Consider the following 23,381-nt stretch of genomic DNA (forward strand, 5'->3'; position numbering starts at 1 on the left):
TTGTTCTTGAGTGAATGGTAGAACTAAGGTGTTGGGTTTGATGCCATACAAGAGAACAGCTGTTTTTCTGAGTTTTCTCCCAAGGATACATATGGCATCACAATAAGAGGTAATTTTACCTAAATGACTAAAAGATAAGTGTACCCAAAAGAGGGGGTAATCCTGATATAGAAGACCCATGGGCATCCCAGGGGAGTTGATGACTAGAGCAGAAAGAGGGAGTTTTGGTTGAAAGCAGGCTAGGTGAAGATTTTTAATTCTGTCATTTATGAGGCTCAGGCAGGTTCGTTCAGTGCTGTCCTCCAAACGACAGCTGGAGGGATCAGGTCACCCTCCAGGATGTCAAAAAGAGGGTTTTTTTTGTTTGTTTTTTTTAAATTATTTATTTATTATTATTATTTTTTTAATTACATTAAAAAACAAATATGAGGTCCCATTCAACCCCACCGCCCCCGCCCCCCACTCCCCCCCACAGCAACACTCTCTCCCATCATCATGACACATCCATTGCACCTGGTAAGTTCATCTCTGAGCATCACTGCACCCCATAGTCAATGGTCCACATCATAGCCCAGACTCTCTCACGTTCCATCCAGTGGGCCCTGGGGGGATCTACAATGTCCTGTAATTGTCCGAGAAGCACTATCCAGGACAGCTCCACGTCCTGAAAACGCCTCCACATCTCCTCTCTTCCTCCTGTTCCCCACACCCAGCAGCCACCATGGCTACCATTCCCACACCCATTCCACATTTTCTCTGTGGACATTGGATTGGTTGTGTCCATTGCACACCTATGTCAAGTGAGGGCTTAGATTCCACATGGGTACTGGATGCACTCCTCCCGCTTCCAGTTGTAGACACTCTAGGCTCCATGTTGTGGTGGTTGACCTTCTTCAACTCCATGTTAGCTGAGTGGAGTAAGTCCAATAAATCAAAGTGTAGGAGCTGAAGTCTGTTGAGGCTCTGGGCCTGGGTGTCATATTATCAGTCCAGAGATTCAAATCCCCTACATATATCTTAAACCCAGCACCAACTACAATTCCAATAAAGTAGCATGCAAGTCTTGTGAAAAGAGATCCCCTCTGAGTCCAATTCCATCACGCAGATACACCGGCTCCAAAGAAGGGCCATCTATCATGGCAGTGAACCCCTTCTGCCATGACCATAGAACCCATGGGTCTTCAAAAAGAGGTTTTAGCTCATGAGTGGTTACACTCAGATGAGGACGCAACCAATTGATATCACCACAGAGGCGCTGAAGCACATTAAGAGTACATTTATGGGGCAAAACAATAGTGGGGATGGCAGGACTGATAGAGCTTGTGATGGTATAGCCTAAGAAGATGTAAAGTGGGTAGTTTTGTACTTTTTCAGGTGACATGGTAAGGCCCAGTTGCATAAGGCTATGTAGAAGAGATTTCAGGCAGAATTGTAGATGAATTGGGTCTGGGTGAGCAATGAGGATGTTGTCCATATAATGAACAATTTGACAAAACTGAGAAAGGGGACTGGTGGTTTCACTAACGAATATTTGGCACATAGCTGGACTGTTTTTCCTTCCTTGTGGGAGTACTTTCCACTGATAACGTTGTAGGGGGACTGAATTATTTGTGACGGATATGGAAAAGGCAAAGTATTGACGGTTGTCCTCATGAAGAGGAATGGAAAAGAAACAATCTTTGAGGTCTATTGCAATAATGTGATAATCACATGGGATGGCTGAAGGATGAGGAAGGCCTGGTTACAGGGAGCCAATCTTTGTCATATGAGCATTAATATTTCTGAGGTCATGTAGTAGCCTCCATTTACCAGATTTTTTTTTGAATCATAAAGATAGGAGAATTATGAGGACTAGTAGAGGGTTCTATGTGCTGCAAGTTCAATTGTTCTTGCACAAGGAGTTTTAGTTGTTCTAATTTTACTCGAGGAAGTGGCCACTGGTCCATCCAAATAGAGTTTTGTGTTTTCCATGTTAATCTTATAGGTTTTGGTTTGGATAAAGTAAATAAAGGTGGACGACCAGTGGCCTTTATGCTTGGGGGTAATTTGTAGGACTAGTAGTGAGGACGGTTCCCACTTTGGGGAGAACATCATGCCCCCAAAGAGTATGAGTAAGGTTGGGTAACACAAGGGGGCGGAAGGTGCCTGTTCTGCCATCCAGGTCTGTCCAAGTCAATGTTGATGTAAGCTGGTATGAGGGTTTTAGGCCTCACACACCTTGAACTAGAGAACCTAGTTTTAGTGGCCATGAAGGGTCTGTGTCAGAAGAGCAAAGGACAGATAAGTCAGCTCTGGTGTCTATTTGCCCAGTAATGGACTTGCCCTGCACTAAGAGAGTGAGAAATGCTTTACCTTGGGTAATGGGGATAGTCCAAAAAATGTTGGGTGGGAGAGGTGCCCCTCTCTTAGTTGCGGGGCTGAGAGGTGCCCCTGATCTTGTTTAAAGGCAGAAGATGATTGCCCTGAAGGTCAGTTTTTGAGCGACAATCTCTCTTCCAATGAAGTCCTTTCCTACATCTCGGGCAGACTGAGGGGGGGGGACATTTTGTGGCTTAGTAGCAACTTCGCCCATGTGGCAGGATCCCATAGGGCAGTTGTGGAGTGCCAGGGGTTAAAACGAACAACAAGATCTCAATATTGATTAAGTTCCTTTTCAGAAATTTTGATGCACCTACTTGCCAAAAGGGTGTGTAGGGCACACACTTGTGGAGCCTTCTCAGAGGAGGAAAGATTACCCATTCCGAGGGTCACTTACTGACTGCAACACCGAGCTGCACTTGATAGCTTGCTGATATTGTCTCCAGGGTTTTCAGGTCCCTGTTCAGGCGCCAGATGTTGCAGTGCCATCCAGCAGCTCTGCTCCCGAAGAGGTAAGGATGAACAGAGCAAGACAACACACAGTAACTGCTCTGGAGATGCAGGCTGGTGGCACAGGTCTGATTTATTGAGGAAGTGTAGTAGCTTTTATAGACTGTGAGGCAACGTGCAAGCAGCTTACTGGCTATACTAATTTAGTGAGGCTGATTGGTTCATGTGCTCTAGTTGCTGGGGGGAAGGCAGATTTCTGAGGGACATGCCCAGGCATACCAGGGCATGTCCACTGCATGCCTCGGTGCCATCTTTTGGGTGGAACCCCAAAGGCCTTATAGTTAGAGAGGTTTTCCTACATCTAACAAGGCATCGGCAGTTTGCCCATACCATTTACACTAGTGACTAAAACTATCAAATATTTACCAAGGACTTAAAGGACCTGTATTCAGAAAACTACAAAACATTGCTAAAAGCAACCAGAGAAGACTTAAATAAATCGAAAGATATTTGGTGTTCATGGATTAGAAGGCTAAATACCATTAGGATGTCAACTCTACCCAAACTGATTTACAGATTCAAAGCAATCCCCATAAAAATCCCAACAGCCTTTTTTGCAGAAATCAAAAAGTCAAGAATAAAATTTATTTGGAAGGGTCAGGGGCCCTGAATAGGAAAAATGTCTTTAAAAAAATGAAGATGGAGGATGCTCACTTCCTGACTTTAAAGCATATCAATTAACTATAGCGGTTAAAAAAAAAAAGAAAAAGAAAGAAAAAAAAAGAAAGAGAGAAAGAAAGGTAATGAAAAACAAACAAACAAATACCCAGCATGGTACTGGCATAAGAACAGATAGATGAACAAACAGGACCAAACTGTGAACTCAGACATTGATCCTCACATCTACAGTTAAGAGATTTTGACTAGGCTGTTAATCCCACATAGCTGGGCCAAAACAGCCTACTCAACAAATGGTACTAAGAGAACTGAAAAGCCATATCCAAAAAAAGAAAGAAGATGCATATCTCACAGCTTACACAAAAATTAGCTCAAATGGATCAAGGACTTAAATATAATAAAAACAACCATAAAATGCCCAGAGAAGCACAGAATCCTGTGCACTGAAGCAACTCACCAAAAAGACAATGAAGCACCCAGATGGGGGGAAAAATGCACAAAAGACTAGAAAAGACAACTGTCCAAAGAAGTAAAAAACATGGCAAAGAAACATGCGAAAAAGATTGTCAACATCACTAGCAATTAGGGAAATGCAAATCAAAACTACAGTGAGATATCACTTCAAACCTATTAGACTGGCCCTATTAAAGAGTCAGAAAACTGTAAATGTTGGAGAGCATGTGGAGAGATAGGAACACTTATTCACTGTTGGTGGAAATGTAGAATGGTACAGCCACTGTGGAGAACTGTTTGGCAGTTCCTCAGGAAGTTGAATACAAACTTGCCATGGGACCTGGCAATACCATTGCTAGGTATATATCCAGAAGAATTGAGAGCGGTGACTCAAATAGATATCTGCACACTGATGTTCAGAGCAGCATTATTCATGATAGCCAAAAGTTGAAAACCACCCAGGTGTCCATCAACAGATGAATGGATAAACAAATTGAGGAGTATTGGATGGATGGAATATTACAAGCGGTAAGAAGAAATGAAGTCAGGAAATGTATGACAACATGGATGAACCAGGAGGACGTTACGTTGAGTGATGCAAGCCAGACACAAAAGGACAAATATAATAGGATTGCACTATTACAAACTAAATATATTATGTGAAATATAAGTATGTGAAATATGAATATAGATAAAATTGCATATATAAGACTGTTTTCCTTTGAATCTGAACAAATGTAAGTTCATAGTACCCAATGTAAATATCATACCAAAATAAGATAAAAAACATTTACTATGTGAAGGAGACCAGAGACAGAGTACTACTATGTATTTATGATTCCATTTATAAAATATAAAGGTAAATCAATTTGTAAAGATGTAATGACCTTAGTGGTTATGTAGGTATGAGGAAGGAATACTAAGGGGTGAATAAATCTAAGGAAATGATTTGAACTTCCATAAAGTATTTTTTCCATTAAGCAACATTCCTTTTTCAGAGTGGGAAGATTATTTGGGGGCAATTACTAGTGAATCATCTCTCCTGAATATTTGTGAAATGAGAAGAATGCAGGGTAAAATTGTGAGAGTTCTTATCCCTGACATTTCATCAACAATGCTATTTTGAACAAATCTATTAATACCTGGAGTCATTTCCTTCATCTCTGAAATTAAGGGTCCCGATAAGATGGCCTTTAAGGTACTTAGAACTTTACTAAAGTTTTGCTCTTTATGAAATAAACTCCTTACATTTTCTTATGTCTGTCCCAGAGTTTACAATCTGCATCTTTAATTAATCACAGTTTGTCTCCAAATAATATTATAGGACTTCACGTGGAGTGTAAGAACCTTCCAAAAGTACGCTGTTAATTTCTCCCTCCCATCCACTGGCCTAATGTTGTCACAAACTTTATATACCCCTTGAAAAATACTGTATCGTCAGTATTTTTTCTTCATTCAATTAGCTCTTTGAAGACTTGGAAGTAAGAAAAATGCAGAGCTTACCTTTCTTTATGACATTTCTATCCAACTTTCTGTTCACCATCATATTCTTTCTGAGTAATGGGCATCCTGTATTTCTTCTAGTAGACAACTAAGGGTAACGAATGATCTTGGTTGTCATTTCTCTGAAAAAGTCTTCATTTTTCCTTTATTTTGGAAAGACAATTTTTCTGGGTATTGAAATCTGGATTGATGGTGTTTGCTTTCTGCTCATGAAAAATGCAGTATTAAGGTTCTACAGAGAAACATCGCCAACAATACATGAGTCTATTATTAAAGAGATTTAACTTAAAGAATTGGTTCATGCATGTGAGGGGACTGGGAAGTACAAATTCTTTATGGTAGATGGAAATTTGTGAGGATGGGAAATTCCTCTAAGAGTTGAAGTCTTGAGTCCAAATTTCGTAGGGGAAATAGGCGAGCTGGAAATTCTGGCAATAGCTGATGCTGAGGTTTTATATTTGAAATCCTTGCAGGAGGCTGTCGTGCTGGAAAATCAGGGGGGAAAGTAAGGGATATAATCTTGAGGTAGAATTTCTCCTATATCTAGACCTCTCAGGACTTTAGCTTGAAGCCATCCAGTTGAGTGGAGGAGGATCACACATTAGCAAGGATGACCTCCTTTACTAAACATCAACCCAATGTAGATGATAGTTCCGTCTACAAAACACTTCCACAGCAACATCAAGACCAGTGTTTGGCCCAACCTCTGGACACCATGCCCTAGCCAAGTAGACACATAAGATTAGCCATCACAGATGCCTCTCATTGTCTTCTGGATTATATATTTCCCGATGAGAGGTCTGCTCTAAGTCTTGTTCCTCTATATGTAAAGTGTCTCTTCTGACACCAGCTGTCTTCAAGAATTTCTTTTTACCTTTGGTTCCGCAGCTTGGCAAGGATTTTTGTTTTGTTGTGTTGTCTCTGGATTTGGTATTTACATTGTTTGGCATTCCCCAAGCTTCTTGGATCTGTTGTTTGTCTTAAAAATTATCCATTGCACATCCTTTATGGGACAATGGATGCTGGGGTAAGTAGTACTGATGTCTTGAAGTGGGCACGACTCTTCTCCTAGGCTTTTAGTGTGGGATATTGATGATCTAGACAGAACGGACACTGAACTGAGATTGTTTTGTCCTGCTTACTGCCATGGCTACCCTAAATGCAGGACTGACTTCAAATTCTGCTCATATTAGTGGGTGTTTCTGGAGATGGCCTGAACTTGGCACATCTTTCTCAATGTTCCTGTTCAATTCTCAGCTTTAGGCTTTCCCTGAATATTAGGCAGATGAGAAGGTGAGTCTCATTACATCTCCCACATCCCCAGGGTTAGATTGATTATATAGTTATTGGATTGAGGGTACGGGGTCTCTCTCTGTTGTGACGGTCAGCATCAGCATTGGACAGGACCTTTGGAACCCATTCCTGAAAGATGGAGCTTTCTCAGTGGTCCTGTCCATCTCCAAATATTTGGTGATCTCTCATGGTCGGGGCCCAAGGAGGTAAATCTTAACTTCCCCCAGCCCCACTGGGAGTTCACATTTGTCCCAGGGGTTACATGCTTTATTATCCTCTCCCAGCAGCTGATGGCTTTTGTTCCATCTGGGGATTTGGAGGGAAAGATCTAGATGGGCTTCTGTCTTTCACACATTCATGGTGACTGTTACCCACTGTCAGGGCCCCACCAGGAGGAGGCGTCACTCATCATTCATCCTGCCCCCAATTCTCATCACGAACCTCAGATGAGGTAGTATAGAAGAGACTAAGAGTGGATGCAGAGCCCCTGTGTGTCTATAGTACCATGAGTTCTAAGCTTTCGTGCTTTCCTTCACTCAGCCTTAGAAAATGGACTTTAAAAATGTAGCTAAATTCTTCTTTCCAGCTTCTGTGTCTCTCAGCATCTCTTCCTCCCTTGCTCTGTCCCAGGCAACCTTAGAATCACAAACTGTCTCTCCTTAGAGGCACCTGTCCTTTCTTAGATTTCATGCTAGTTGGTTATACTGTGACATGGCCTCTTTGAAATACTCAAGAAAAGTTATGGTTTTGTGGACTATAGAGTTTGGCTTGTTTCAGATTAGGAGCAACATATTTTCCATGTTTCCAAAACCTAGCAGCAACCAGAAACCAGACAATAAAACATTCGGTAATCTTTAACATATCAAGTTGGCACCTGCTAAATTGCATTAGAACCTTCCTGGTCTCATGTTAAATAGAGACAATCTGAATGAATATCTATACATTAATAATACGGATTAATTAGTATGGGTGGGTATTAGTTTGCCCAATAAACGCTTCTTGAGAAGACAGTCTAGATAATTGGGTACAGTTTCTCATCTGTTTTTGGGTCAGCCTTTTGAGGTGATATGGTTATTAGTGTTGTTATTATAATCCTAATTTAGGGTTGAGGATCTTAAGCTTCAGAAAGCTTAAATCATTTAAGGTCACATAATACAAAACGCTACTTAAGCACTGGAGAATGAAAGACCTGCAAGAATGGATTAAGTTTTGTAGGGGAAGCCAAGGCAAAATAACTGGGAAATATGGAAGGATAGATTATAAATGGATGTAGCACAGATATTGAATGATTTGTGAAGAATTTTACAGAGCAAGAGTCGTTGTCTCAGGTTCTTACAGGCGAGAGAGACCTGGTTATTCAGTAAATCGGTACAACCAAGAGCCATAGGGAGAACCCCCAGCCAATGAGTCTAGTGGTCTTGAAAGGTAATGGAAGAAGCTGCTACCTTATTTAAGTCCATCACTGGTCAAGAGAGGCCTAATGAGCAAGGACTAGAAGACAGGCAGAGCCAAATTAAACATAAAATTTTGTTAAAGAGGTGAGATGTGTTCACATGCCAGGATTGAAAAACATCGTCACTGCCATCCCTGGGCACAAAGATGGACGCTGTGTATGGGGGGAGCTGGGGACACGCCATCTGCAACAACTGTCACTTAAGAACTTCTCCTGCTCCTCATTTGCTACCTGACACAGGCTCCCCCTCCTAAGCCAGAGTCTCAAGTGGCTCATTGTAGGCACATTTCCCGGTGAGGAGGAGCATGGACAAGGAAGTTGATGATGGTACTTGGGAGTGTGCCAAGTCATTCTGGAATTGCATGCAGATGGTATTTTGGTTGAGAATACTGTAACATCCCAGGTCTACCGGCACGAGGCTTTGTGACCCAAATACAAGGAATTTTCACCACAAGGCTGCCATCCTCTTAAGAGTTGGTGAAGGACTGGCTTGGAGACTCTGGTGAAGCACTGGAAGATGCTTTGGGGCAGTAGGTGGGATTAGGATTTGAAGTGGAGGTGGAAAGGACGATGGCTTTGTAGAATGATGTTTAGGCTTTGTGGAAATAAAGAGGATGACTTAATGAGATGGGGGTGGGGACAATTATATAATATTTTAGGTGGTCTTTTGTGGGAGACCTTAAGGTCCATGTGGGAAATGATGTTAGAGTGATCGTCTTATATGGAAATAATAATAAGGAGAAGGAAATGATGCCCCGACCTATATCTCAGTTCATTTCAAAACGTTTGCTGGCCTGGGCGTTTGCCCTTCGCAACTTGATCTGAGCTTTGAAATTCAGAATTCTAGCAGGCTGGGCCATTTTTAGAACTGGCAGAATAAGAGAGAGCCCAAGCAAATATTACGTGACCATGGGAAGATTTACAAAAGACAGGGAGGAAAACGTACAGTAATGAAGAATTTGTTGAAGATCAAGGTAAATCCTTGGGGCCAGGGCCACTATTATTCCGGGCTGTTTCAAGGATGTTAGCAGGGTGCAAGACCAAAACCCAAGATCGGTAGTGTTCACATGCACAGAGAACAATCAGAAGGGAAAAAAACTCAAGAAGAAATCCGTTCACAATAGCAAGTAAAATAACCAAATAACAAAATATCAATCTAACCAAGGATGTAAAGGTCTTGTTCACAGAAAAGTAGAACATGCTGCTTCAAGAAATCAAAGAAGACCTAAATGAAGGGAAAGTCATTCTGTGTTCATAGACTGGAAGGGTAAATATTGTTAAGATATCCATCCTCCCCAAAGCAATCTACACATGCAGTGACATCCCAATTAAATCTCCAACAATCTCCTTTGCAGAAATGGAAAAGCCCACCATCAAATTTATATAGAGGGGTAAGGGACCCTGAATCTTGAAAGAGAAGGATGAAGTCAGAGGGCTAACACTTCCCAATCTTAACACTTATTACAGTCACAGTAACTATCACAGCGTGGCACTGGTACAAGAACACACATATATTCCAATGGAATGAAATTGATAGCGAAGAAATCAACCCTCGCATTTATGGACAACGGATTTTGGACAAGGTCACAAAGACAACTCAATTGGGAAAGAATAGTCTCTTTAACAAACGGTGCTGGGAAAACTGGTTGTCCATTTGAAAAGCAAGGAGGACCTCTACCGCATACCTTATATAGAGTACAACTCTATGTAGTTCAAACACCGAAACACAAGAGCCATAATTATCAGACTCCTAGAAAAAAAACACAGAGAAGCATCTTCAGGACATGTCTGGAGCAATGCTCTCTTAGATGTTACACCCAAAACACAAGCAACAAAAGGAAAAATAGATAAATGGGATCCCATGAAAATAAAAATATTTGTACCTTAAAGGACTTTATCATGAAAGTAAAACAAAAACCTACACGTGAAGAAAATATTCGGAACCCACATACCTGGTACAGGGTTAATAGAAGACTACACAAAGAAATCCTACAATTAATGAAGAAAAAGACAGAAAACTGATTTTACAATGGGCAAAACACTTGAGAAGACATACCTCCAAGAAAGATATACAAATGGCCGGGAAACCCAGTATGAAGATGCTCAACGTTATTAGCCATCAGGAAAATGCAAGTCGAAACCATAAAGCGATAGCATTTCACACCCATTGGCATGGCTGCTCTTTAAAAAATAGGGAATAACAAGTGTGGGAGGGGATGCAGAGAAATAGGGGGCAGCCGTTCATTGCCGCTGGCTGTGTAAAATGGTGCAGCCACCGTGAAGGACAGTTTGAGGGTCCCTCGGAAAGCTAAGTATAAAACTACAACATGACCCTTCAATCCCGCTACTAAGTATCCACCCAAAAAAATTGAAAGGAAGGACTTAAAAAGATATTTGCACACCGATTTGCACAGTGGCATTATTCACAATTACCAAAAGATGGACGCAACCCAAGTTTCCATCAACTGATAAACAGATACACAAAAGGTGGTATATATACAATGGAATATTAAGCAGCTGTGAAATTGAAAAAATGAAGTCCAGATACATGTGACAACATGGATGAACGTTGTAAACATCATGTTGAGTGAAATAACCCAAACGCAAAAGGACAACTATTGTGTGAACTCATTAATTTGAAATAATTTGAAAAGCAAAGTCATAGAGTCAGAAGTCAAAATGTAGGTTACCAGGGTATGGGTGGGCCTAGGGAATGATGGATGTTAAGGCTGAAAACCTACAGTGTTCCCATTTGGAATGATGAAAAAGTTTTCATAAAAGATGGTGGTAATTGTAGCACAACATTGCAAATGTCATTAGCAGTACTGAAATATACATAGTTGAATGTCATTCCAAGGGGAAGTTTTAGGAAGGGAATAAATTTTTTAAAAACTCTCTCCAGCTATACGGCTTGAACAGTGTACCCTAAGTGACACCGTGGACTAGAATTTCTTGTACAATTATAAAAATACACCATCATCAATTGAAACAAATTTTCTACACCAATACAAGTTGTTACTAATAGGCTGGTATATGGGACTCCCGTATGCATGATTGTTCTGTAAGTCCACATCCACCCTATCAAGGAAATTACAATGTGTAACAAGTGTTTAATTTTGCTAAAGGCTGCCAATGCAAAACACCAGAAATGGGTTGGCCTTTAGGATGGGAAGTTATTAACCAGTACTGAGGCTGCGGAAATGCACAAATCAAGGCATCATCGGAGATGCTTTCTTTCTTCAGCTGATTCAAAACTCTGGCCTCTGGGACCTCTCTTTTCAGCAGCTTGGGGTTTCTCTATCTTGCTGCTGCAGGCGATCCTGGAGTCTTCTCTCACATGGCAATGTACAGTCGCAGCTCTCTTTCTCTGTGTGTCTCTGCTTTCAGGCGTCTATTTATATAACTCCAGCAAGAGGGCCAAGACCCACCCTGGCTCAAGCCGCACTGCAAGAGTCAAAGGCCCCCCAGCTGAATCCAATCCAATCAAGGGGTCCCAAAGCCACAGGCATGGATTAACTGCAAGAACACGATCATTTCTGGCACTCACAAAGAAGTTTCCAACTGTCACAGCAAGTACACAGAAATGTTAAGCCTAATTGATAACTCGCGGGATGTGAATTAAATCCATAATGGAAAACCAGTTACACATCCATCATACGGTCAAAATTGTTTTAGGCCTGAATATAACTGATTTCAAATGGTTGAGCACATAGAAATTCCCCTACACATCTGGCAAAAACTTTAGCAGGTACAAATGTTTTTGTCATTAGCCACTGATGTATCTTAGGCTTATAATCCGTATCTCTGCCTGGCAATATACATTAAAGAAATGTGTGCATGTATACACGAGCAGACACGAAGAAAATGTTCATAACAGCCTCAAATTGAAGCAAAGCCCATCAATAATAGATTAATAAATATGTTGTTCTTACAGTGAGAGACTAGCAAGCACTAGTGAAGAGAGCTAGTGAAAGACCATGGTTAAATTTTAAATGATATCTTAATATAAAGTTCAATGAAGGCAGAAAGACATAAAAGATTGCATATAGTAAGCTTCCACTTATAAAATTACAAATACAGTGAACTATTTAGATGCCTGAATTGACAGTCAAATATGAAGAGAGGCAAGGGAGAGTCAGGATACTGGACACTTCACAGGTGAGTAGGGCGATTGTGATTAATTAGGGACACCTGGGTTCTATATGGAGCACTGGCGATGCTCTCTCAAGTTTGTGAGCAGGTCCATGGAGTTGATTCAAAATGGTTACCTGTATACTGCTATATTTTATGAACTTTCTTTGTCGTCGTGTTACATTTCACAATAAGGTTTACATTTAAGAAGATGAAATGGAGGAGAAAGAGAAGGAGGGGAAATAGAAGGGGAAAACACTAATAATAATAGTAATAGCAATAATAATAATAATAATAAGCTGCCAATTATTCCTCTAGACCACGTCCACCTTCAAGAGCTGAGTGCTAATAAAAATTATCTGGAGTCGTTCAGTATAACCTGTGTAACTCCATGTCCATCAATTATTTCCAGAGCTTGAACCTAAACCTTTGCTCCTTGTGCAATGCTGCAGTACTTTTACCAGAATGAACTGATCGGATTTCCCCTTAAGTTAGGGAAATCCACAGGCATACCTTCATTGCATCGGCCCTTCCAAAGAATCCTTCCAGTTATCCAAATGAATTCTAATTATCTCACAGTTAGTTAAATCCATTTTGGCAGTACACCTGAAGAACCATATACACTTTTAGTCCTGATGCTACAAATATCACTAATTTTATTATATCTTAGGCAAAGGCAATTATGTGATAGCTGAAACTGAGGTACAAGTAATATTTCTTCCTTTAACCAACAGCTCACGATCACCATCCAACTTAGATAATCCAATATACTTCCCATGGCCTACAGCTGCTCCCATGATATGGCCAATGTGATCTCTGCAACCTCAGTGCCTCCCACTCTTGCCTTGCTCCCTGCTCCCAAGCCTCACAGGACTGTTTTCTCTTCCTTGCCTGTGCCTTTGCATATGCTGTGCCCTCTCCTTGGAACACTCTATCTCCAGATAGCACCATGAGTCGCTTGTGGCTCTAGTAAATTCTCTGTCCCAATGTCACTTAACAGAAGCATTGCCCTGCGATCTTTGTGAGAGTGGGTACTCCTCGTTCCACCTTGTTCTTCCCCTTTGCCTCTATTTGTACTCATGTACAGGATCACTTCCTGGATTTTTATCTTCATATCTGGTGATTGATGCATTGCCTAAATAGCTCATGAGGCAAGGAGTCTGTTTGGTCACCGTTGTCCACATCCTCACTACACAAAATACCACCTGCCAGAAAACAGGCAATCTAAAGCATTTGGAAATGAGTGAATGAACTACTAGGAGTACACCGAGCTGAAGACATCATCCTTTTCTACTTTTTACAGATGAGGTACCTGAAATTGAGGGATTTCAAGGATTTTTTTAAAAGCACAGGCACTAAGGGGGAGTTGATTAAAACCAGTAAAAATGAATTCATTGACGTACCCCATGCTCAAGACATTTTCACTTAAGATTGACTGCACTGATGGCAGAGCCTGAATCTAAGAATTGCACAGGCAGAGAAAGGAATGTTCATCTGAAGGAAGTGAAATCACAGGCTGAAAACAAAAGGAATACGGATTCAACCACGAATTGTGTTTTATTGGAGAAGAAAAGTTGCAATTGCTCACAGGACAGAAAGCAATGCCTAGATCGCAGACGGACAGAAGGCAGAGAGACAACAGGCAATGCCGAATTGCAAGCACACAGACCTCGATCCTGGCCCCTGTATTCCAGCAACAGACAACCAACTTCAGGATCTAAGTCTCTTTTCCGTCAGCTGTAAACTAGGTGGAAGGTCGGGGAAGATGCCATCTGTCACCACAGCTGAGGAACGATGGTGTTCTGGAAGTGGAAATTGGCACTGGATCGTGTTGTTTCGCTGTCCCGATGAATCCTGGTGTTGTTACTTGCTGTTAGGTGTACACTGCTGTCAAGTCTGAGGAGGGCACAGCACATATGGGCATGACCCAGTGTACTTTGGGGCTGGGCATGGCTCAGGACATTTTGGGGGTGGGATTGGCAGTGGACACCCTGGAGGTGGGCATGGCTCAGGTCATTTAAGGATAAACACGGGAGGTGGCTGATAGGGCTGCTTGCACTTTTGCTTCTGATAAGACAGCTTTCCTACGTGTCAGGGAATCTGATAACAAAACTGGTTATCACCTTCATAAGAGACATTTCTGTTGTTTGAACAATTATCTGTGCTATAAACTCTCTAGTGTCCCAGCATCCACTCTGATCCCTTAAATACTGTCTTTATGATTCTGTATAGTATCTTCACCCTACCATTTCAGGACTTCCTGCTCTTAACTGTTCAGTCTTTTCTGCCAAATCTCCTATTTAACCAGTTTCTAAAGTCAAAGTGGCCTGGAGACAGGATCAAGTGTTGTGTGAATGCAAATACTGTCTGGATAAGAAGAACCCAGATAATAAAATTCCAACAAATTCCCAAACAAGTCTCTACTTAAATCATCTCCTATGGGTCTCTGGTTACAGGTTTAACTAAGCTGACCCTGTTACTGAGCTATGAGCTGTAGGAGGAAATATACAGGCTCAAACATAGCACCCAAGGTGAATGCACTCTGAGAGGAATACTTTGGAACTGATGTGGAGCCAGGAACAGGACAGCATCTCCTAAATCTTAATTTAATTTCAGCCTGTTTGTCCTTTAACTTCACTTCCCTCATTAACTTCAAGACACCCTGCCAAATACCACTTAAAATACTTTTTAATTATTTTTACCCCCAAACCTCATCATCTTCTTTTCCAAATATATAAGCATTATTTGTTAACAATAAATCATTCTTTCTGCCCCAACCCTCAGTTTAACTCTAAGACCATCCAGAATGTCTTCTAAGATTTCTACTCACAAAAGTCTCCAAAGAGGATCTACAGCTGAGTGTCAAGATGATGGCATCTCTGTGATGGAGCGTCCTTTTATAAGGGCCAGTAGGCCCCACACAGGGGGAATACCCAAGACTGGGAGGATGCACTTATTTCCCAACCAAAATACCATCTGCATGCAATTCCAAAATTGTCTTGTCACAATCCTGCTGTTATCACAAATTTCCTTGTCCATGAACTTCCTAGCCTGAGCAAATACACAGTGATCCATTTGGACCTTGTCTTGGACAGCTGAGCTAGTGTATGTGGCAATTGGGAAATATGGGATATTCTATGGCAAATGTGATTCTTTTCTGTAATCAGAAATGGTGCTTTTCTATTCCCCAACTTCCCAAGCATCCTGACTTTGAGTCTTCCTACCCTATTCAATTCCACCTGTCTAGCATCCAACTTTCCACCCTTTGATGGTAGAGATCAGCTGTCCTAAACCTGAAATCTAAATCTGGTCCTATCTTAATCCTCACCCTCAGTTTTCTTTATGTCTAACTCACCCTTTTACCATGACCAATTGGTTGATAGGTTTTCCTTGACAATTAATTGGCTTGACCAGGGCCACGAGGTTGTACCTCAGTTTCCTAAGTGTTGGCAATCCCATGCTGGGTATGGGATTTCTACACAGCTCTATTTATGGTATCAACAGGGCAACATCAACTCTCAGTTTTCTAAACCACAAGAGTCACCTGCTGGGGCCCTCTCTAAAGGGTCACATTTGCAGATTTACACACTGACCAGGTCTTTGTGGCCCTCATAACCATGAGTCACTTGTGGTCTATCAGAAACCCAACATCATCTTCTTCCATTTCCTTAAAAAAAAATGATTCAGTGTCTGTACTGCACCCATTTAGAAGCTTCTCCATGCAGACTACCCAAATATCTTGCACTACATCTCCTACATAAATTAATTTGATTTACTCCTTAACATTTATTATCTGTTCATATGGCATTTGTTAGATTTTTTTAGGCTTTCTTAGTACACTAGAAAAATGAAGCTCTGTAAGCTCTTTATCCCACCATCATTTAATTTATGGATATTTTTACCTAAACAAAATATGGTTAGCACAGAACCCATTATTATTATTATTCATAATAACTTAATTTATTGAACCAACAAAACACTTCACATAGTATTATTCACTGCCCCTCTTGGAGAAAACTCTGCTTGGGTACTCAGACATTTGCAACATTTCTGCTCTGTAACACTAAATATTTATTAGCCTTCCCGGAGATGAGTTTCCACAGCTGTAAATTAGAAATAATAATGATGCCTAACCTAAAATTTTTGCTGTAAAAACTCAAATAAATGCCTAACATAAAGCATATTACATGGTAGTTCTTTAAGAAATGCAAGCTCTGAAGAGTGTTTTTTAAAAAAAGATTCAGAATAACTAACTAATCATAATAACTAATCAATAATTTCAAAAATTATCAAAAGATTTAAAAAAGAATGGCTTTGTTTGTAGTAAAGGCTTTGTAGCTGAAATCCTTGACATGTTATCCACTTTCCTCCCACTGGGCCCCTGCCATTTAGGAAGTCCCAGCATGCCAGTGCCCTTGGAGCCTGTGCTGAGGAGCTGGAGCAGGAGCACAACTGTTAGGACCCGAAAGATGGTGAACTATGTGTTGGCAAGCAAAGCCGGAGGACACTCTGGAGGAGGCTCAGAGTGGTCCTGACTTGCAAATCAGAGGTCAGTCCTGAGTATAGGGGCAAAAGACTAATGGAGCCACCTGGCGCTTTCTCACAGGACACCCACTGTTGGAAATTTGCACCTAAAGGGTATTGGGAATGAAAGAAAGAGAAAGAAAGAATGAGAGAGCTGGGAACAGGGGGTCTGCGAGTAGAGACTCATCAGACAACTTTATTGTTCACAAGGGACTCTATATATACCCCAGTCCACGTGGGTAGAGGCAGCAACATGCAGTTAACCATCAACATTATTCATAGTCTAAGGAATTCAAAAAATCTTATCTCAAGGTGCAAAGTTTAAGTATTCTATTTATTACACAAATGTTATCTACTCATCTTTTCTTTCAGCATTTCACAACTTTATCCTGTTTGCCAAGAACTCAAGCGTAGCCATGGAAACAGCAAATCTCTCCTTGTGAGACCACTGTGCCTCAGTTTCCAACATTTCCCCCTTTTTGTTTTAGTCAAGGTGACTGTGCCTGTCTTAGGTTGCCCTCCTGAGAGTCTTACCCATCATTGACTACCAGCCAAGCTCTTCAACTAGGGGAAGTTACTGAAGTGCTTTTGCTAGCACCAGATTATTTGCATGTCCCATGGCTGTTGTGCTTTGCAATTTTCTTCAAAAGCACTGTCTGGCACAGGTGAGAATCATGAGCAACAGAAAAAATATGATTAGCCCTATTCCTAAAGCTGACAGGAAATGCTGTGATTTCCACCAATTAATTGTGTTAAATTTTGTAATATGTGAAATCATATCTGAGAAAATATCCTTATCATTGGTTACATGAATTTGATTTTGAGACATTTCTAATATTTTCCTCTGTAATTCCAATTATTTCCAGAGAGATATTACTTTTATGGCCTAGCAAATGATTCCTAATTTTTTTTCCATTCTATATTGGTTGAATTATAGGCAAGAGGAGTAATACAAAAGTTGCTTTCATTCCAATCACATTTCAATCTCCTTAACAAATTTAAATTATACAATTGATCTCCAATATGTGAAACAGACAATTCTAAATCATTAACCCAATTATTTAACTGTTCATCAATGTGCTCTTGGCTATGCCACAAATCACTAGCATTTTTATGCCAATTATGCATGTATTGTTGAGTCTGAGCAGTCTCATGCAAAGCTACAGCAGTGTTGCAGCAGGTGGGATGATTCCAATTAGTCCCCCATTATACTAATTATTAGGAGTCCAACAAATCTTTTTGTCCACTTCAGGATTTCTTGCACCATGTGGAGCAATAGCTGACTTTCAGGCGATGACTGCATATTCGGTTCATTTGGATGGGAATCCATATACATCGTCGTCTTCTGTCTATTTTGACGGTGTCTCCATCCTGCAACACACTTTCTGACAGACATGTATACAAGGCACCATTTTTTACAAAACAAGGCATTTTCTTTTATAGTTATTTTTCCAGTAATGAATACAAAAGGATCCCTGACTCATGCTTTCAGTTGATAGGTTTGATTTAATTGTAGATATTGACCTGTTTGACTGTAAAAACATTCGTTCTAATGCCTGGAATTACTATAGAAAATTTTCCCTTGTGATTGGCAAGATCCAGTAATAATAGTAGAGCAGAACTACATTTAAAATATCCATTTAATCAATAATTGTACTATATAGCAGAGGTTACACAAAATGCCCAGGATGTAGAGATGAGCAATTCATAGCCCAGATCTTGAAAAATGTACAGTCTAGTGGGACTGGCACTAGAACATAGTGGGACTGGCATGAAAAGAATGGTCCATGCAATGAGTGTTACTTTGCACTCACACACTAGACAGAAATGTAACTGAAGGATCAGCAGACAATCTATCTCTTGGGTGAGGTTGTGTTCCAAAAAATAGAACATGGTTGTTTACACATTCCAAAGAGAAGATCTCCTAAGCCAAAAGGCACATGGATTTCCAGACATCTAGTTTTTCCACTATATTAGTCCTTCCTAAAAAATGCACCTACCTATAGCAATTGGAATAACAAGCAACAAACCCTTGATTATATATGTAGGGGACAAATATATTTGAATTTCCCATGGCAATTTTTCCCAATGTATATATATGATGCTGAATAGTTTTGCAAATACCGTGTATCTTGCAAATGGATAAAGGATGTCTAAAGAAGTTTAAGAAGCACAGATATTGCAGGGTTACTTTAGTTCATGTCAATGGATTTGTATACAGAAGACATGAGGGAGAAGCAGGCTGTCTCTGAAATCTTAATGCTAGAGGGGAACATAGGAAGATATTAAGAGGTCTTCAAAATGTGAGCCGGGAGGAAGTGGCTGTGGCTCAATCAATTGGGCTCCTGTTTACCATGTGGGAGGCCCTGGGTTCACATCCTGGGGCCTTCTTGTGGGGGCAAGCTGGCCCTAGCCTCTGGAGAGCTAATGGCCCATGCCTTTGGACAACTAATGCAGCAAGATTATGCAAAAAGGGGAGACAAGCAGACACAGAGGACCACACAGAAGGTGGACACAGAGAGCAGACAGCAGGCAAGCAGCAAGGAGGTAAATAAATAAATAAATAAATAAATAATCTTAAAAATATATATGAGCTGGCAGCAGTGTGTGCCAAATTTCAAAGCAAATAGCAATTGAAGGAGGTTCATTCTCTGAATTGCAACCCTCAAACCCCTGAACCTTGGAATTCTGCCTTTGGCCTTGTATTTTCTAATTTCCTAATCCCTTGGGTTACTGTCTTACTTTACCAAGTCTTTAGCCTTCTATGCACTTTTTATGAACTACCGAAGCCCTCCAAAGGATCATAGCTCCAAATTACATTTCTAAATTTCCAGTCAACATCTCTACCTAGATTCTCATAGCACTTGAATACAGTGTTCCCAATCAAAACCCACCTCCCTCCCTGATAACCCTGCTTCTCTTGTGGGGCAACAAAATTCTATAACAGCATTTATTTTGTCTCTTAGAGTCTAAAATTTGAAGTTATCTGAAATACTCCATCTTTCTTAACCCTCAATAAACAGTGTCAATACAATTTCACCCCAGCATAAAGTAGCATCAATAATAGCAATACTGGAAAGAAGTGGATGCCATTGTGTTTCGCTGCAGGTTACTGTGGTTCAGCCAGAGGCCTAGAACTCCGAGGAGGAAGGCAGAAGAGTGGTCGCTGCGAGTGGGACCCATCCTGTTCAGTGCTAGCTTGGGAGCAGGGTGGACGAGGGAAAGAGACTTCGCCCGACCTTGGCTGGGGCGGCCTCCTTTCGGTCAGAATGAGGAGGGTCCTGCGGATCCCTGTGGACCCGCAGTCAGCCCCTGTGAGGAAACTTTAAAAATGAAGTCTAAACCTTCAAGGATTCCAAGAAGAATTTCTGTTCAACCCTCCAGTTCTTTAAGTTCTAGGATGATGTCTGGAAGCAGAGGAAGTAGTTTAAATGATACCTATCATTCAAGAGATCCTTCCTTTAGAATGGATTCTGAATATCAGCCTTGTCTCTTCTGCTTTTCCATATATATGCAAGGTTTATTCTTCAGAGGTACCATGAACTAATGCAATTCCCTGAATGCATGCAGAATGCTTCCATAATTGAAGCATGATAGAAGATCAATCTACATCAGCATCAGCATCTGCATCACCATTTCAGTCTACGTGGTATAGTGAATCTGAGATAACTCAGGGAGCACGCTCAAGATCACAAAACCAGCAACGAGATCATGATTCAAAAAGACCTAAACTTTCCTGTACAAACTGTACATCTACCTCAACTGGGAGAAATGTTGGAAATGGTTTGAATGCAGTATCAGATTCTTCTTGGAGACATAGTCAGGTTCCCAGATCTTCATCAGTTGTACTTGGATCATTTGGAACTGAATTAATGAGAGAGAGGAGAGACTTGGAGAGGAGAGCAGATTCCCCCATTAGTAATCTTATGGATTATAGTCACCGAAGTGGCGATTACACAACTTCATCGTATATTCAAGATAGAGTTCCTTCTTCATATTCACAGGGAGCAAGACCAAAAGAGAACTCAGTGGGCACTTTACAATTGAATACATCATCCACTAACCACCAATTGCCTTCTGAACATCAGTCTGTACCATATTCTAGGGACTCTAGCAGAAATTCTTTTAGATCAAACTTTTGTCCAAGAGAATTGGAATCTCTCCAAAGCAGTACACAGCCTGGATTTTCCAATATTTCAAATAGAGATGAAATCCCAACCATAAGTAGTTCAGAAAGGGTTGGTTCATCTCAAAGACCATTTCAAGAGTCATCTGACAATGAAGGAAGGCGTACAACCAGGAGATTGCTTTCGCGTATAGCTTCTAGTATGTCATCTACTTTTTTTTCACGAAGATCTAGTCAGGATTCTTTGAATACAAGATCATTGAGTTCTGAAAATTCTTATATTTCTCCAAGAGTCTTGACAGCTTCACAGTCTCGGCGTAATGCAGCATCAACTTCCGAAGTTCCAGATAATAGGACATCTGAAACTTCTCAAGGATTTCGATTTCTCAGGAGAAGATGGGGTCTGTCATCTCTTGGCCACAGTCATAGCTCTGAGCCCAATTCAGAACATTTTAACCAAGAATCTGAAGGTAGAAATACAGGACCATGGTTATCTTCCTCATTTAGAAATAGATGCACACCTTTGTTTTCTAGAAGGAGGCGAGAGGGAAGAGATGAGTCTTCAAGAATAACTACCTCTGATATACCATCTAGAGCGCATCATATATTTAGAAGAGAGTCTAATGAAGTGGTTCACCTTGAAGCACAGAATGATTCCCTTGGGGCTGTCAACAACAGACCACAAGCATCTACAGCATCAGCCAGTACTGCTACAACTGGTTCCGCATCAGATTTGCCTCATGGTGGAAGAAATACAGGAATAACTGGGATTCTTCCTGGTTCCTTATTCCGATTTGCAGTTCCTCCAGCACTTGGAAGTAATTTGAGTGACAATGTCATGATCACTGTAGATATTATTCCTTCAGGTTGGAATGCCTCTGATGGAAAAAGTGATAAAACCAAAAGTGCACCTTCAAGAGATCCAGAAAAACTGCAGAAAATCAAAGAGAGCCTCCTTCTAGAGGACTCTGAAGAAGAAGAAGGTGACTTATGTAGAATTTGTCAGATGGCAGCTGCATCATCGTCTAACTTGCTAATAGAGCCTTGCAAATGCACAGGAAGTTTGCAGTATGTCCACCAAGAATGTATGAAAAAGTGGTTACAAGCCAAAATTAACTCTGGTTCTTCATTAGAGGCTGTAACCACCTGTGAACTCTGTAAAGAAAAGTTGCAGCTTAACCTGGAGGATTTTGATATTCATGAACTACATCGAGCTCATGCAAATGAACAAGCTGAGTATGAGTTTATCAGCTCTGGTCTCTACCTAGTTGTGTTACTGCACTTGTGTGAACAAAGCTTTTCTGATATGATGGGAAATACAAATGAACCAAGTACACGAGTCCGATTTATTAACCTTGCAAGAACTCTTCAGGCACATATGGAAGATCTCGAAACTTCAGAGGATGATTCCGAAGAAGATGGAGACCATAACAGAACATTTGATATTGCCTAACCTCATATAAAACAAATGGATTTATCTGTGAACAAGTGTTTATTAAAATTGGCAATTAAGTATCAGTTTTTTGGAGGGAATGCCTACTAAATACATTGACGATCTATATATAATGAATATATATATACAAATATATGCATGTATATATATATTCATTATCAAGTATTACAGAATAAAATTCTACTACTGGACCTAATTATTAATATGGCCAGTGAGTCTGATGTTTATAAAACTGATGAAAGTATTTTTCTTTTAGGTAATTGGGAAGTGTTAACCTTGTTTTAAACATCTAAGCAGTGTCCACCTCCAGCCCTTTGTGCTGATTACTGTAGTCATATTTATGAAAGAAAAGTTTCCATTTTACTTTTGCTAATGAAAAAAGTGAGATAAAATGTGCTTTCAAAATAAAATGCCAGAGGGCACCTGATTATTTTTCTTTTAAAAAAAAATAATAATAGCAATACTGTTGGAAAGGAAACTTTTTAATCTAAGATGGGATTAAATCAAGTCACTCTCATTTAGTTTCTTACTTGACACTGAGTTATAAAATACTTTAGTTATCAAATGCATTTTTCAAATAATAATCATTTTTCTTAAACATATAACAGACTTACAAACTCTAGACTAGAGACAGAAGTAGTAGGATTAGATTTACTCCTTCTACACGAAAGTCTTCTCACTGATGCAGATGTTTTTGGAAAACTCTTGATCAATCAAGCTGATCCAAGATAAAATTACTTGGGTCCTCTGAGTATAGCTAATTGAAGATTCTGATGAATAGGATGGCTCTGCCTGGCAGAAGGAATAGCCATCCCATTGATCCTTGATAGGATCCCATTGAGCTGAGAAGTCCAGCACATGTGGACAGTCAGCATTCAGAGTAAGATTTGAAGAGGAAAGGGGGATGGATAGATGGATGAATGGATGGATGGATGGATGGATGGATAGATGGATGGGTG

The 23,381-nt window shown here is 40.5% G+C and overlaps 1 pseudogene; it reads left to right on the plus strand.

The window, feature by feature from the left end:
* The first annotated feature begins 20,410 nt into the window (after positions 1-20,410).
* LOC101415299 (E3 ubiquitin-protein ligase MARCHF7 pseudogene) lies at positions 20,411-22,865 on the plus strand (annotated as a pseudogene).
* The last annotated feature ends 516 nt before the right edge of the window (positions 22,866-23,381 follow it).

Source organism: Dasypus novemcinctus, chromosome 13 (genome assembly GCF_030445035.2).
Source record: "Dasypus novemcinctus isolate mDasNov1 chromosome 13, mDasNov1.1.hap2, whole genome shotgun sequence".
Taxonomy (NCBI): Eukaryota; Metazoa; Chordata; class Mammalia; order Cingulata; family Dasypodidae; genus Dasypus; species Dasypus novemcinctus.